This window comes from Phalacrocorax carbo, chromosome 8 (genome assembly GCF_963921805.1).
Source record: "Phalacrocorax carbo chromosome 8, bPhaCar2.1, whole genome shotgun sequence".
In the NCBI taxonomy this organism is placed as follows: domain Eukaryota; kingdom Metazoa; phylum Chordata; class Aves; order Suliformes; family Phalacrocoracidae; genus Phalacrocorax; species Phalacrocorax carbo.
In genome coordinates this window covers 19,985,364-19,999,795 of record NC_087520.1, presented here as the reverse complement: position 1 = coordinate 19,999,795, position 14,432 = coordinate 19,985,364, and the positions used below count along the sequence as shown (strand labels likewise).

The window sequence follows — 14,432 nt, the reverse complement described above, 5'->3', positions numbered from 1 at the left end:
ATTTTACTTGTAACTGCAAAATAGAGCAGTATGCAGGGTTGCAAACATACACTAACTCAGAAGGCAGACAGACCAGAATCTTCGTCCTTCTTTGCAGGTCTTCTAGTCTTAAAATAAGGAAATGTTGTGCATCAGGTAGATATGATGTGCACACACACTTGTCTGAGTGGGAAGAAGAGGGGGGAGAATATAGAGATAGAACAAAAACATAGAATCATGTGTAATGAAGAACCTGAATCACTCACCTGCTCTTCTACTGCAAGAACTGCTTCACAACAGAATCTGGATTGAGCCCAAAACAGAGCTGTTTAAATGTCCTTTCCTTAGATAGGTATTCTTTTACTCCAAATCAATATCTTTTAGCAAGATAATACTGAAAGAGAAAGCATTCAAATGAAGATCATCAGCCTGAATGATTTATGAAATCTTTGTTAATACTATTTTTTATTTACATTACAATGGTTAAGGAAGCAGAAGCATCTGAAATTTCTGTATAGTCCTTCAGCAGTCTTTTATGGCAGACAGCTTCACAGAATGTGGGGCAAGGCAAATTAGAAGAACACATAACTTCCTCTCAGAACAAGAGTTTCAGCAGAGCTGTTCCTCAGCAGTACTCTCTTACATCTCATCTCATCTCTATTACTCTGTCAGACTAGCTCACTTCGCAAGAAACCAGAACAAAGGATCAGTAACACCTCCCCCAAACCCCCCAAGCCCCCACAAAAAAACCCAAACAACTTTTTTGCTAGTTTCTACCAAAATGCCTCCATATCAGTAAATCACTTTATATAGGACCTTAATATTTGCCATAAGATAAATGTTAATATACAGTTAAATCATAAAAAATCTGACACAGAAAAGCATAACAGACATTTCATCTTTCAGTGAAGAGCTCTCCTTTCTAAGATGGGGATATCTTATCTCCACTTTTTACTACAGACTTGCATCCCACAAGCCAACATCCCATTAAAAAAAGCTTAAGATCTCAGTGATATGTTGAATCTCTTAAGAACTCAGAAAGCTTCAAATTTGCTACTTCAGTGTTTAGAAATAAAGTTCCCTGTATCAGCTCTTCATGTCCTCAATTATTAGACCCTTGTTTCCCCAGCAATTTATGACTAATGTTTGACAGAATCAAAAAACCTCAAGCCTATCACGCAACTTCAAAAGCCAACAGCAAGACAGGTGTTGCAAGCAGACAAATACACTCCCAATCTAGCAATACTAAGTGTCAGATGATAAAAGTTATCAATTTTGCCCAAAATAGGAAAAGTACTAGGGAAGATTTTCAACCATGAAGTGGTGAAGGAGAGAACTCAGAGAAGGTATAAAATCACAACATAACATCAGTAAAGGCAGCCTTGTAACACAGCATGGATCCTCGAGGTCTTCAGAATTGTACTCTCATACCTCTGTCACTTCCCAGAAATCCCTGATTGGTATAACATATACTCTGCAATAGCATCCAGAGGACTTAGATGCTAGACACCATATAAATATATAAACACACATGACAAAAAGATAATCACTACCACAAAACCAAAACAAAACAAAACCCCACACCCTATGCAAACCTTGAACTATTCTGGAGCATATAAAAACAAAATTCTGATTATTTTTAGTGGGTTTGAAGTGAACAGTGGTGTAACGGCATATCCTCGTACATTTTCAAGAGCTGGGGTTGGTTATGCAAGAGACCTTACGTGGAGAGAAGTACTTGAGAACACTCCCCCCAAGACTGGGGGATGTCTGATGAAATGTCTGAACTGACAGAGAAAAATACTAACTTATGCCAAATACATTTGATCCATTTTTAATTCCTCTAAAAGTCAGCTAGTAGACCATAGAAACTGGATACACCTTTTTCAACTAAAGCTATAAACAAGATTAAAAATAAAAAGCTTAAAACAGATGGGACACAGTCAAAACAAAAATAAACCTGTTAAGCCCAGTAAGTATGTTCTTCTAACAGTCAATATATAACAAGTTGTTCTCACCACGTGAAATGTTGAGAAGACTGATCTGAAGAGAATGTGAGGGTTTTAAATAGAAAAAATAAACTGTTTCTCTTTGTTTCATCTGTTGATTCAGTTGCAAAACCAGTACTACATGAATGTTATGCATACATACATCTGAAGCTATCTGATTTAAATACTGAAACTTCGCAGTGCCAAAAAATCTGAAATATTGCATTTAATGACTTCTTTGAAGCTCACAGTGGCTGCTTTTCATCAATTGTTAATTTCTTACATTATTTAGAATACTCTCTCCATATATTAGAAAGCAGCACTGGATGTGTAACGACTGTTTATATTGATTATAACAACATCTACATCTATTTTGATAATGTATTTCACAATATATATTCTACATATTCCTAGTTACTATAGAGATATAAACACTTTATACACATACTTTCCTTCAAATGGCCAAATCCGTATTCTGTTGTCATAGCAGCAAGCTGCTTTTTGCAGCCTAGACCAGCGAGGTGGCTGTTACTGAGGTCCAGCTAGGTAAATTACCTCATCTATCCATCTGCTTCTGTAATGGGACAGAAGGGAAAGGCCTGCATGGTTTCTGTTCCCCCACATCTCCTGCATCTCAGTCTGATGGTCTGCACGTGTACAGCTCTAGCTTCAAAAAAGCAACAGTGTTAAAGCAGGATCTAAGCTACCTTCCTTCACTTCCAGTTCTTAAAGCTCCCAGTTAGTGAAAAAAAGAAAAAAAATACCCACCTTTATTATTCAAAAATATACATTTTTAAGCAGGAACATATACATGCTTTTTCAAGACAATATTCAATTAACTTGTTAAACAAAACCATACAGCAATAGCTAGTATCCTGCTATTGATGCTTCAACTCCAAACTCATTCAATATCTCCTAGGCATTCTGGAAGGCCAGAGGAACAGGTAGGCTTTTCAGTGTACCTGTGTACCTTAAATAACCTCTCTAATGTGCCTTAAATCAATATATTTGACCAAAGCAGTACAAATGCAAAGCCATTCTATACTTCTGTAAGACTGAACTATGACAGAATCCCAGGTTGGAAGGGACCTCAGGGATCATCTAGTCCAACCTTTCTAGGAAGAGTGCAGTCTAGACAAGATGGCCCAGCACCCTGTCCAGACGACTCTTGAAGGTGTCCAACGCGGCCAAGTCAACCACTTCCCTGGGGAGATTATTCCAATGGTGACTGTCTACATTCAACATGGGCCCTCTACTGGCAGAAGGTCTCCTTCACCAGAAAGGAATCTATGTCTCTGTGATTGCAGCCATGCTGTAACAAGCATACCTAAACATTTAAATAGATGGTGCTTGCGGTAAATAATTTCAGCAATAGTTTTGCTGGAAATGCTTTAACTAACACCTTTACTCAAGAATCAACAACACTCATCACTAATATCAGACACATAGGGCATATAATATTAAGAAGAAATTTGTGAGTCACATAGGCTATTCTGACCATTTTTATTCATAGTCTCTAAAGTCACTAAGATCCAAAATTGGTAACTGAGTTTCACAGACTAAGAAAATCTGATGTTTCTGCAGACTGCAACAGGAGCTTTTAAACAAGAGGGCCACCACACTTCTCACAGCAGAAGCAATAAAAATGAGAGGCATGACACACTTGTGCAAAGCATCCCTCTCAGTGCTCCACGCCTTCTCTCTTTAACATGACTTGGGTTGGAAATACCAAATTGAAGTGTCCCAAATATATAACTCTGTTTTCAAAACCTTGATCATCATTTTCTGATGATATGAAAGACGGTCGTGAACAGATCCAACTTAGCACAAATTACAATATAAGCTAATATCTTCAGGAGTTCCACACGTATTTTTTGCCCAGTTACTATTGGGCAGGCAAGTGTTCTCTTGGTAGCTGTTCTAGACAGTTGCTCTCTCACATCTTTCTTCCCCAAACACATTAACTGTGAGTCACAAAGCTAAATGCATGATAAAGCAAAAGAACAAGTGTGTGTTGAAACAGACCACATGAATAATTCAGTCTCTGCTTTCACTCCTTGCTGCCCACATTAATAGTAATTTTTCCTCTTTCCAGATTATAAGCATTTATCCAATCCATCAGAAAGTTTTTCCTTAGCCTCCAGAACATTAGCTTGCCACCTTTTTCTTCAGCAATTAGAAAATGTTGCCACTAGTGAGATGTTATTACTAAGCAAAATTAATTATGCAGTCAATAAAAAATTATAAAAAGGATGCAATTTTTTAAACATTTATATACATTTCCAGTTTCCCCAGTGATCTTCCTGAATGTGGATTAAAAAATGGAACAAGGTGGGTTTTTTTTTAATTGGCTGTAATAAATAAGACACCAAATGAGTTTAGAGTTAAACAACCTACATACACAGCATATCATGAAATAACAGCCATCAAGTAAACAAGGAAATAAAAAAGGGGAGACAAGTATAAAAGCTCACAGTGGGAAATGGCTTGCTATAAGAGCCCACAGCAGGATTCTGGCATCTTTGAGATGCAAATATCCACCCACTGCATTGATCAAAGTATCTTCATCAGTATCAAAAGGTGACTTATTGAGCACAGGCTTCATAACTACTCATCTCAAAAGACAACAGCACCTTCCCATCCTAGTAAACACAAGAGCCACCTTGAATAAATGGGTAATGGCAGCTTGATGCTGACAATCAAATTTCATTCCTTTGATTAAATTTACACAAATACAGAAGAAATGCAAATGTCAGGTCTCATTCACACTTAGTAAGAAACAAGAGACCAAATCTTCACAAAACAAGTGAAAGCAAAGCTGTACCCTCTAGCCGTTAAGGTATACTCCATTGCCAGAAAGAGGTTAGGCAAAGTGGGGAAAAAAAAAAGTAAAAAAGGCAAAGTGAAAACACAATGAGATTTTGCAAGTAAATCAACCAGCAGTACTAGAGGTTCAGCATCTCCAACTACTTCAAATAAATTCATCCTGATGGAGTAATTACCTGGATTAACAAGAAACAAAATAGTAGTTGGAAATCAACTTTTTCTTTGCACAAGGACAGGAAAGAAAAAGGGGACAGACTTCTACTAGAGAAAAGACTATGCAGAGGCAAGAGAACCAATATTCAAGCACCAACACCCGCTAAGTTCTTAATGCAGAAAAAACTTAAAACATTTACCTCCCTATAGTTTTGTTTGTTTTATTTCTGCTGAATCAACTCACCTGCTTTGCATGTGTATAACGGATTTGAATGAGACATGTTTATATTAAGAAATAATATCTATACTCACCTTATATGACAGCTCACAAATTCCAATAAACCCATTATGCCCAATTCTTTGAGTTTATCCATCCCAAAATACCCTCTCCTAACCTACACATTTCCAACACTGTTTTGGATTAAATAACAGTTGCTTGAGTCCTCCATCTCATAAGGTCATATAGAGCTATTAAATTTTTTCTCCACTTGCACAGAGGAACTGAACACCTCATTAGCTAAAACTCTGCTGCAATACTCAGATCCCACTTGCAGAGAAAGTCTAATTCATATAAGCCAGCAATACGTGTGTGCGTGTGTGTGTATATATATTTTAAAAAATTATAATATGTGCATAGAACTCTATCTGCCTCCACCGCTTTTTCCATCCACTTGTTCACCTTTGGTGTTTTTTTTCTTCTAGGGCCCATATACACAGAAAGAAAAGTATAACCCAGACAGACTGTAGCCTCAATTTCAGAAAGAGAGTGGAATTGGTGAGTGATTTAATTACTATGAAGATGCTTAGTCCCATTAGGGTGACCCAAAGTACACAAGGAATTTGCACTGTCAACACAGATAAGGAATTTCATCAACTCTCATCAGTTAAGGTTTCACCTTCGACTTAAATTTTTTTCTACCCTGTTATCATTACCAAACATTTTGTTCTACAGAGGGTCTAAACCATTCATGCAGATTTAATTTATGGCAATTTAATCTGTGTCAGAAAGTTAATAACTTAGGAATAATGCATGTGTCTCTTACTGAGTTTAATCAGCACCCGTTAACGTGCTTGGTATTTTTGCCTTTTTGTTATTCATGCATTCTAATCTGAAACTACATTTACATTGAGTGGAAACAAATTTACCCAACTCATCAGACCTCAATATAGATACCTAACTTGCCCAAACACTTTCCTCACTTTCAGACGTCAGGAAATTCCACTTTTCCTTTCTGAAAGTACAAATCAATAACTTCCACCAAACTAACAGAAGAGTACAAGGAGATCTAAGCTCTTTCATGTACATTGATAGTGTTCAAGGATCTCATTGTCCTCATCTACCACTAAAAATCAATAAAAAGCTCAATGGAAGGGTTTTACCTCAGTATAAGAATGGCCCTACCATGGCATAAAACCTGTGCAAGGGAAAAAAGGTTCAGGCCATAAGTTACACATACTTTGAAATTTTTTTTTTTTTTTTTTAAACAAGGAATACGTTAATAAAATAAGTTTTGACTGCTTAGCTGTAGAATGAAGTCAGATGAACATATTTTAAAATGCAACCTGCAGTACCTGCAATGAAACATTCATTTCTAGTGTACAGACAGGTGGGAGGAAAAGTCTACCTTCCAGAAAACAAGGTGTTAGTAAAAAACTTTTCTAGCAAGATAAGCAGTGAGCTGAAACCGTATGAAGCAACGATGATGATCTAGTTTATTTTAACAATTCAAGCTCCATGGAATGGAGTGACCTTCTGGTTTCAAGGCTGCTGACCTCTCTGATATTTTCAGGATGTAACCTTAACAATTTTGTACCTAAGTATGCAGATCATAAATATTTAATTTACTGCTTTCAGTGTGGATTTTGCCCACTGTCAATATATCTATTAGATATATTAAGTACATCTCATCTGAGATCATAGCCTTCTCTCATTCATACCAGACAACAGGCAATACAAGCCCAAGCATTATATGAGGAGATTATAGTCAGCGTTATACACTGCAGATGTTTTTGGCTTCACAGGGACGTGCTGAACATGTTATCAAAAGTTAATGACAAAGCAATGATGAAAAGATTTTTCTGTTTCAATTCCGCGGCTTATTTGTTTGTAATCTACATTTGAAAATTCTAAAGAGATCTTTCCCTAGAAGTCTAGGTTGCCCAGTAGTTGCGCTAGCCATTTACAAATGCTAATAAACAAAGCAATCTAAAACGAAACAATTCAAAGACTGATTTCATTGAAGTGATTGTATTTTTCTTAATTGAAATAAAAGTTCCCACATAGACCTAATGGTTACAAACATTTGCAAATGTACTTTGATTCCATTTGCCAAAAAACACCCGCTTACTCAAACATAATTATTTTGGCAAACTCAGGTTTTGAAGCAAAGAGCACTGCAAAAATAAAGGTAAGTATTAGCATTAATAATTGCTAAGAAATGAGAATAAAATCTCACTAAATGTATTTTAACAGTGGGAAGTAAAACAGAGTGTTTCAGTGCACAGTTGTACTTTCATAGAGTTTCTTGCAACGCACGATGCCAGAAGCAGTGGATTAACCTAGTTTTTGTGGGCACAAGACTAGAATCTATTGCTGAGAGCAGCTGTCAGAGCCACCTGCATATCTTTGGCTCCAATCAAGTCTCAGAAGTAAGCCAAAGGGTGATTTCAGGATGCTGCAGTGTCCATTTTAATTTATGTCCGTAAAAAAGACAAAACAAAAAAGAGTGACCAGTATAAACTAGGGAGGTTGGAAGCTGCTAACCATGCCTGCCTAGAAGCTTTGATTATACAAAGCTGGTACAATTTGTACTTGTCATATCTTTCCAGCATATACAACAATGTCAGTTTGACCTTTGCTTTTACCTGTATGCCTAAAAAATGGCCTTCCCCACCTTATTGAGGGCATGTTTGGATTAGCCAGAGAGCAAGATGCTACTGCCAAGATTAAATGGCAAGCAAAACCAATTGCTTGGAAAAAAATTTATAAAGGAAGATAAAGATAAAGGAAAAAAATAAGAGAGGGACTTCCAGCTACCAGCAAGTTAACTTCAAACAGTTCGAACCGGCACCGTAAAGTTCAGATGCTCATCCAGATTCTTCAAATTGAAATCTGGAACAGAAATTAGGCTGACTTATTTGAAGTTTATCTATTCCAACTCACTGTTCTCTACCTTCCTGTTCAGTAAATCAGGGAGAAAACCCACTGGATTTAGCTGTGGGCTCAGACACTATCCCTACAACATGAGAAACACAAGTTACTGTTAAATGTTTCCTTTACAGCACTTGTGCACATAAAGATACATTTATTCAAAAGACCCCAAAGACCACTCTGCTTTTACTGGCTTGCCTACTTCCAAAGCAATATGGTAGCCACCAGGCTGGCTTGACGTGTCCCACAATACCTCCCTCATCGGATATGACCCCTTTCTCAGAGCACACCTTAGGGCATTCTAGACACACAAACAGAAAAATTAATTTTCTGTTTTCTGAATCAAGAGTTCATGAAACCAGAGCAAAGCAGAGTTTGGCAGGTTGACAAACGTAGGCTGAATAATAACATTCTGATAAGAACTCAAATATTCAAAGCTAGTGAGATGAACAAATAAGCTACCGTCTAGTTTGCTTAATGTTTCCCAGATAAAGTAAAAATGCTGGGAAAAAACCCAACAGGATAAGTAAGTTAGTTTATAAGGACACACAAGCATTAGAACAGCTCGGGAGATAACACTAGAAGTACTTCCATTAGTTGTTTTTAAAAACCCACATCACTGAAGAAATTACTGTTTTCATGGATACTTCTGGCCTATTTAAAAATCACGCTGAACCCTCCACCTGTTTCTTGCATTGTGGAGTTGTGTGTACACAAGGACACAGGTCAAGATACTTACACTAGCTATAATATACTAGTTATACTATGACAGCACCCCACTTGGATTAGATGAACTCTGCTGAAAAGTAAGTTTTCTCTCTGTGCAGCAGTGCACTGTGTGATATATACTTGAACACAGGCTTATGATCAGGCTTGCATTGCCAGACACCGTGCTGGTTTTAGGGAACAGCTGTGAGAGATCTATAACGCCTATCACGCCTCTGAAACAGCTAAAGAAGAACTAACAGAACAGATTATGTGGATGCTCCTCAGTACACATCACAGTGAGTCATCTTTTTAAAAATGATTTAGCCCCTTCCCACTAAGAAAATGAAGACTTTTTGCTCAGACAAGACAAAGAGCATTCACACAATCCATTCTGCCTGCTTTGGTTTGTGAGCAAGCTTTCCATGGACAACGGCATCTAAAACCCACACACCTATTTCTGTAATGGCAATCCGAATTTAATATTACATACCCTTATAGCTTAGCAACCAAAGATGATCTTCAGTATCTTCCTGAGAGAACTGCAAAAGCAAAAGGGAACACACAGACAGCTGATCCCAGCTCTGGACCAAGACATGCTGGGTATACAGCACTGCTGTCCCCCAGAACCAGCTGGGCCAGGCAGTCAGGGCAGAAGCAAACACGCCATGCTGAGCCAGCATCATGCACAGGCACTTGTTCGAGGCGCTGCTCTGTGGAACACACCACTTGCATGTGTGCTGCACAATGCCATAGGTGTTCTTCCAACCATTTGAGGACTGAGACTTCACTGTTTCAAATCCTAAGTATTACCTGTGTTCACCTTATCTCTGGACAAGAATGGAGTAGGAATGCAGCTTCAGGAGTAAAGAATCCCCTAGCTGGATACTGCTCGGAACCAAAATCCAAAACAAATAACTTGGATAAGTTTCTACTCAAATCCAGAAAAGTATCCTGTTGCAGTCTTCAACTGTTGCCATGAATAAAGCTCAATATTAAAGCCTCTGAAGTTAGATCAGAAATAAGCTATTCAGCTTTTGTTTATTTCTGTTGATCATCTGTAACTTTCTAAAACAACAGGTTTATGTGTTATAAAGTTTAAGATATAGCTTCTACTCAGGATTCAAACACCTTGTCAAACGTGGCAATAATGTAGTATTTTTGAACCTGATTGATCTTGCTTCTGTGGCATTTTTTTTCATTTATTCTAATTGGATGCACAAGCTCTTTGTCTGATGCATCTTATTTTTACAGATAAATTTGTAGTGTAAATACAATTTATAATATGAAATAGGTTAAGAGTTTTCTTATTCATAACATGAATGCAAAATACTAACTTTTTAATTTCTATAATTTAGAAAAAACAAACTAAACCACCATTTACTTTGTGTTTTGCTGACTCATAAAGTGACTTAATTTAGGCACAGAAAAATATTATGTTATTTAAACTACTGAGAGCTGTCTTGGGTGAATAACTCATCTATTACCCTGGGATCAAAGCAAATTAATCCACTCAGGACCATGAAAAGGCTGCCTCTGCTCCTTATATTGCATCAGAGTAGGAGAAGGTCTGATAAAGAATGGATGAATAGGCAGAACAAATAATTTGTCATACAACTCCTTTTAGCAGCAGAGAGTAATTAATTTAGCTAAATTATATCAAGTGTCCTGCATTTTATATGAGAATTTCATTAAAGTAATGACACTTTGATTAAGTTCCCCTCTAACATGGATTATCTGCAGGAGGAAATTAGCACTTTCATTCCCCTTTTCTCTTCAACCTCCTTTAACAATTCCTGGCTATCATCAGCTTATAGTCATTGGCCAAAAAAATCTCTGCTCTGACTCCAAGCCTATGTAGTATCCATATCTTTACTATTTACATAGCATCACACAGCAGGGTACTCCACTGACATCTTTCTAAGGTTCCTGCCTAAAGAACTTAGAAATTAAGACCCTTGATAATCTCCATAGTCACACAAGCATCCTATTCATAATGGGCGGTTCGGATATCACCATTTTCCTACTTTGGATGCTTGTACAAAATTAAACTATTGCTGAATCAAGACCTAAATTCAATTTCTGGAACTAAACCTGTAAAGCAGATGGATGTATAATTACAACAGCCTGTTTATTTTCTGATTATTTCTCCATTTGATTTCTGTGGTCAACGACAGATTCTCTTGGGATGCAAATGGAAACCTTGAGGTCAACCAATCTCTTGCTTGCTATGAAGGTATTTTCACAGCCAGGTTATAAATATACAAAGCTTTATGAAACTAGAGTGAAAAACATTTCAGTCATTTACTGCAAATCTAGTCAGGAGAAAGTCATCCAGTGTATGCCACCCAAAATCATAAAGCGAGGTCATCAGTTTACTATCTCAGATTCCAGAATGATACAGCAGCCAACACTGCCTACAGCAAAAAGCTTACCTGAAAGGTGAAATCATATATTTTCAGGTGCGACACCTAACTGGGAGAGCTGTCCAAGTCCCAGATTAAGTGTACTGTCTGGGGAATAAGGAAAGCAGATATAGAATACTATTTTAAGGTGTGATACTTTGTAAATAGTTCAAGCTAGTTTTCTAGAGGTCTACCTCAGTTTGTTTTTCCCAGAATGCCATGGGATATAAACCCTGGAAATCTATAGTGACATTTTCTATCATGATTCATACATGAGACACCAGGCTTTGAAGACAGACTGGTCTTCATATCAAGGAAAAAACACAGAACTTTTATATAGAAGCCATCTTACTCATCCCAAAACCTTCTTAAGCATCCCAAACACTATGATGCTGATCAAGAAAAGGGAGAGGGTGCATCCAGAAGCACAGTCAATTATTCTTTCTCACAAAAGCAGATTACGATAAATATCCTCATGAGAAGGAAGCCAAGGTTGTTAGGGAGATTCATAGAGTACCACTAACATGTATGCAAAATTGCAATCTTGAATCAAATCACTGCCACAAGGCAAGAGGTGCCTTCTACATTTATTTTCCCTACCTGCTGAAAGCAAACTTTACCTCCAGTCAGTGATGTCTGAAAAAAAATTTCTTCACAATTCATTTTATCTTTCAGCTTATTCTAGACCCTCTTCTGACAAGAAAAAGAAAGGAAGCTTCAGCAACACTCAGTCAGTGAGAAGCTTAATTGCCAATATAATTTCCAAATTGTGGAAATTATTATTTTTTAAGACGGTAGGTAAAGCACCAGATAATATTAAATAATTCAACATAGGAGTAAAAAGCAAAGTTTTCAAATTGATTAGATCTTCAGTTCTGGTTTGTTTTGTTTTGTTTTTGCCAGCAAAATGAGAAAAGCCACATTTTAAAAAAAAAAAAAATCAAAGTTGACTTCTCACTAAGGAAACTTTTATTCTCTCAGATGAACCAAGTCAAGGGTTATTTGTGTTCTCTAAATTTTAAAGGAAAAGTGCATTTCAAATGGCCATGAACTGATCTATCAGTCTCAATCATTCCAACTTAATGTAACTCATATTAGAGGAAAAAACAACATAGCATCCAAAATCAGCTGTTCCCCCCACTTCCACTTAGCTTTATAAGATATTTTAATTTGCAAACTCAGACACACCCATCGGCTAAAAGAAAGACCAAAAGGACACCTGTACTGTAATTTTTTTTTAAATCACATCAAAACCCCACTTTTATTTTTGTTCTGGAAATGCACTAGAACTTTGAGTAGTACTAGTACTTTTGAAAATCACATGGCACAGTTCTACTTCCTCAGGCAATAAGAAACGAAGAAACACCACCTTCCCCTTAGACCAGTCTCAGAACAGGATTTCACATAATCTAAATGTCTGTGTCATTCAGAGTTCATAATCAGCTTAGTAGGCCTGAAACTGATAACTTGATATATCACAACATCCTTCCTACTAAGAATACAAGGGGACACAATGTCTTCAAACGTCCATCCTCCCTATTTATAGAGTGAATACAGTTCATCTTTGCAGGTTATCCTGGAACATACCCAGAGGTCAGCTACCGGAGGTGAAGATTTTCTCAGAGACTTCCTCTGCTCGGTTGCCAAGGAAAAACATATATACCAGTTTCTTACACAGATCATTTATAGTACAACTTGTCTCTGACACCTTATCAACAACATTGTCAGTGATAAATTTTTAAAGCAATTTTTTTAAATAATTTAAGCTACTGCTTTATCTGTCATCGCATTCTAAGAATAGAGGGTTTGGGAAAAGTTGCTATCAAATATTGAAGACTGAGTCACATGTCAGTTAATACATTCGCTGTCTTCTCTAGAGATTGCCAGTGATTGACCAGGCTGGTCCTATGCTGATCCAAACCAAGAGTTGACACTATTCTTCCTTCATGTTTAAAGAACTATTGGAACCTGAATGTATATGTGCATATATATACACACACACTTAGCCTCTATTAATTAAGGTCAAAAATAAAACTGTAACTAGGGCATGTCAAGTTCCTTCTGCCATTTGTATCTATCTTCAGCAAAAAAAGTGGTCTAACATTTTCAAGATAGAAATAACTCAATTCATCATTAGCTTTCAGTCCACATAGTCAAGCAGACAATGTTCCGACTGCCATCCCCCATGCTCTGTACTGCTCTCACTGTTCCCCTGGGGGAGTGAGACCTTCGCTCTCGCAAGCATATCACCAAGTGCCTCTGATTCTTGAAGTATGACTGTGCTATAAATAGATTGAGCACCAAGTATGCTGAAGAGACTTGATGGTGGAGGAAGAGCCAAGGCAGGAGCCTGTCCTGTTCCACCAGCTCAGGCTGCAGGTTTCCCCCCTAAACTAGCAGAGCACTAACAGCTGCATTTTGAAACCTGCAAAATTTGAGTGCAACCACTGACTGAAGTTCTCTGGGTACTGGCTAGTCATAACAGATCTATCGGATTTACCTACACAAACCGATTCCATCTAACAGGTCTTTTGACATTCATATATCAGTGCTAGGTATTGAAGTGTCCTAATACAACAGGCTTTTGTCAAACCTAGTGCTGCTGTGTAATATGACATTACTGCATCAGTAGTAACAATACAGGCTTACATATTTACCTGCAGATGCTGAAGCACAAAAATATTTTTACCTTGCTCTCACTGTAGCCCCAACCCCACTCCCCAGGAACTGGTAATGAAAGATAGATCATTGTGTCCTAGGTCTGTTCCAGGAACAAACACTGGGGTTTTAAAGAGTAACATTAAAGAAAGTTGGACTATTGGAAACCCTATTTTAAGTTTACACTCCTGTTAACTTGAACTTATACAGAAAGAGTAGACTTCAAGGATGAAAAAGTCATTGAAAAATCAATTAGCATTTCTCTACCACTTGCAAATATATAAACAGGGGAGAAAAAAAATCACTTCTTGGCCTTCAATAGTCTTCTCATCATCAACATATTCTTGAAAACAATTATAATGCATATTATAGGACAATCACCCTTTAATTCTCTCTCCAAATTCACACAGATCCTTCATCAAATACCATGCTGTAACCTTTCAAAAGGTGAGGCTGAATTCATAAAATAGCAAATTTTAAAAAAGGAGAGGGTGTTAAAGAAGCCAGGCACAAGTGTAGCTCCAGTAGGTCATTCCACACACAAACTATTATCCTCTCTCAGCTGCT

General features: G+C 37.4%; 1 long non-coding RNA gene across 7 annotated transcripts in view; it reads right to left on the bottom strand.

Moving 5' to 3' along the window:
* The window catches only part of LOC135314733 (uncharacterized), a 340,184-nt gene that overhangs the window by 278,651 nt on the left and 47,101 nt on the right, over window positions 1–14,432 (bottom strand). For 2 of the 7 annotated variants that reach the window (XR_010374203.1, XR_010374202.1), the window contains exon 2: window positions 246–373. This is a non-coding gene — a long non-coding RNA (uncharacterized LOC135314733). Of the gene's footprint in view, window positions 1–245; window positions 374–2,415; window positions 2,493–2,522; window positions 3,085–4,913; window positions 5,227–5,258; window positions 5,707–14,432 lie in introns of those variants that run through there. The other 5 variants (XR_010374206.1, XR_010374205.1, XR_010374208.1 and 2 more) reach the window with 5 other exon arrangements.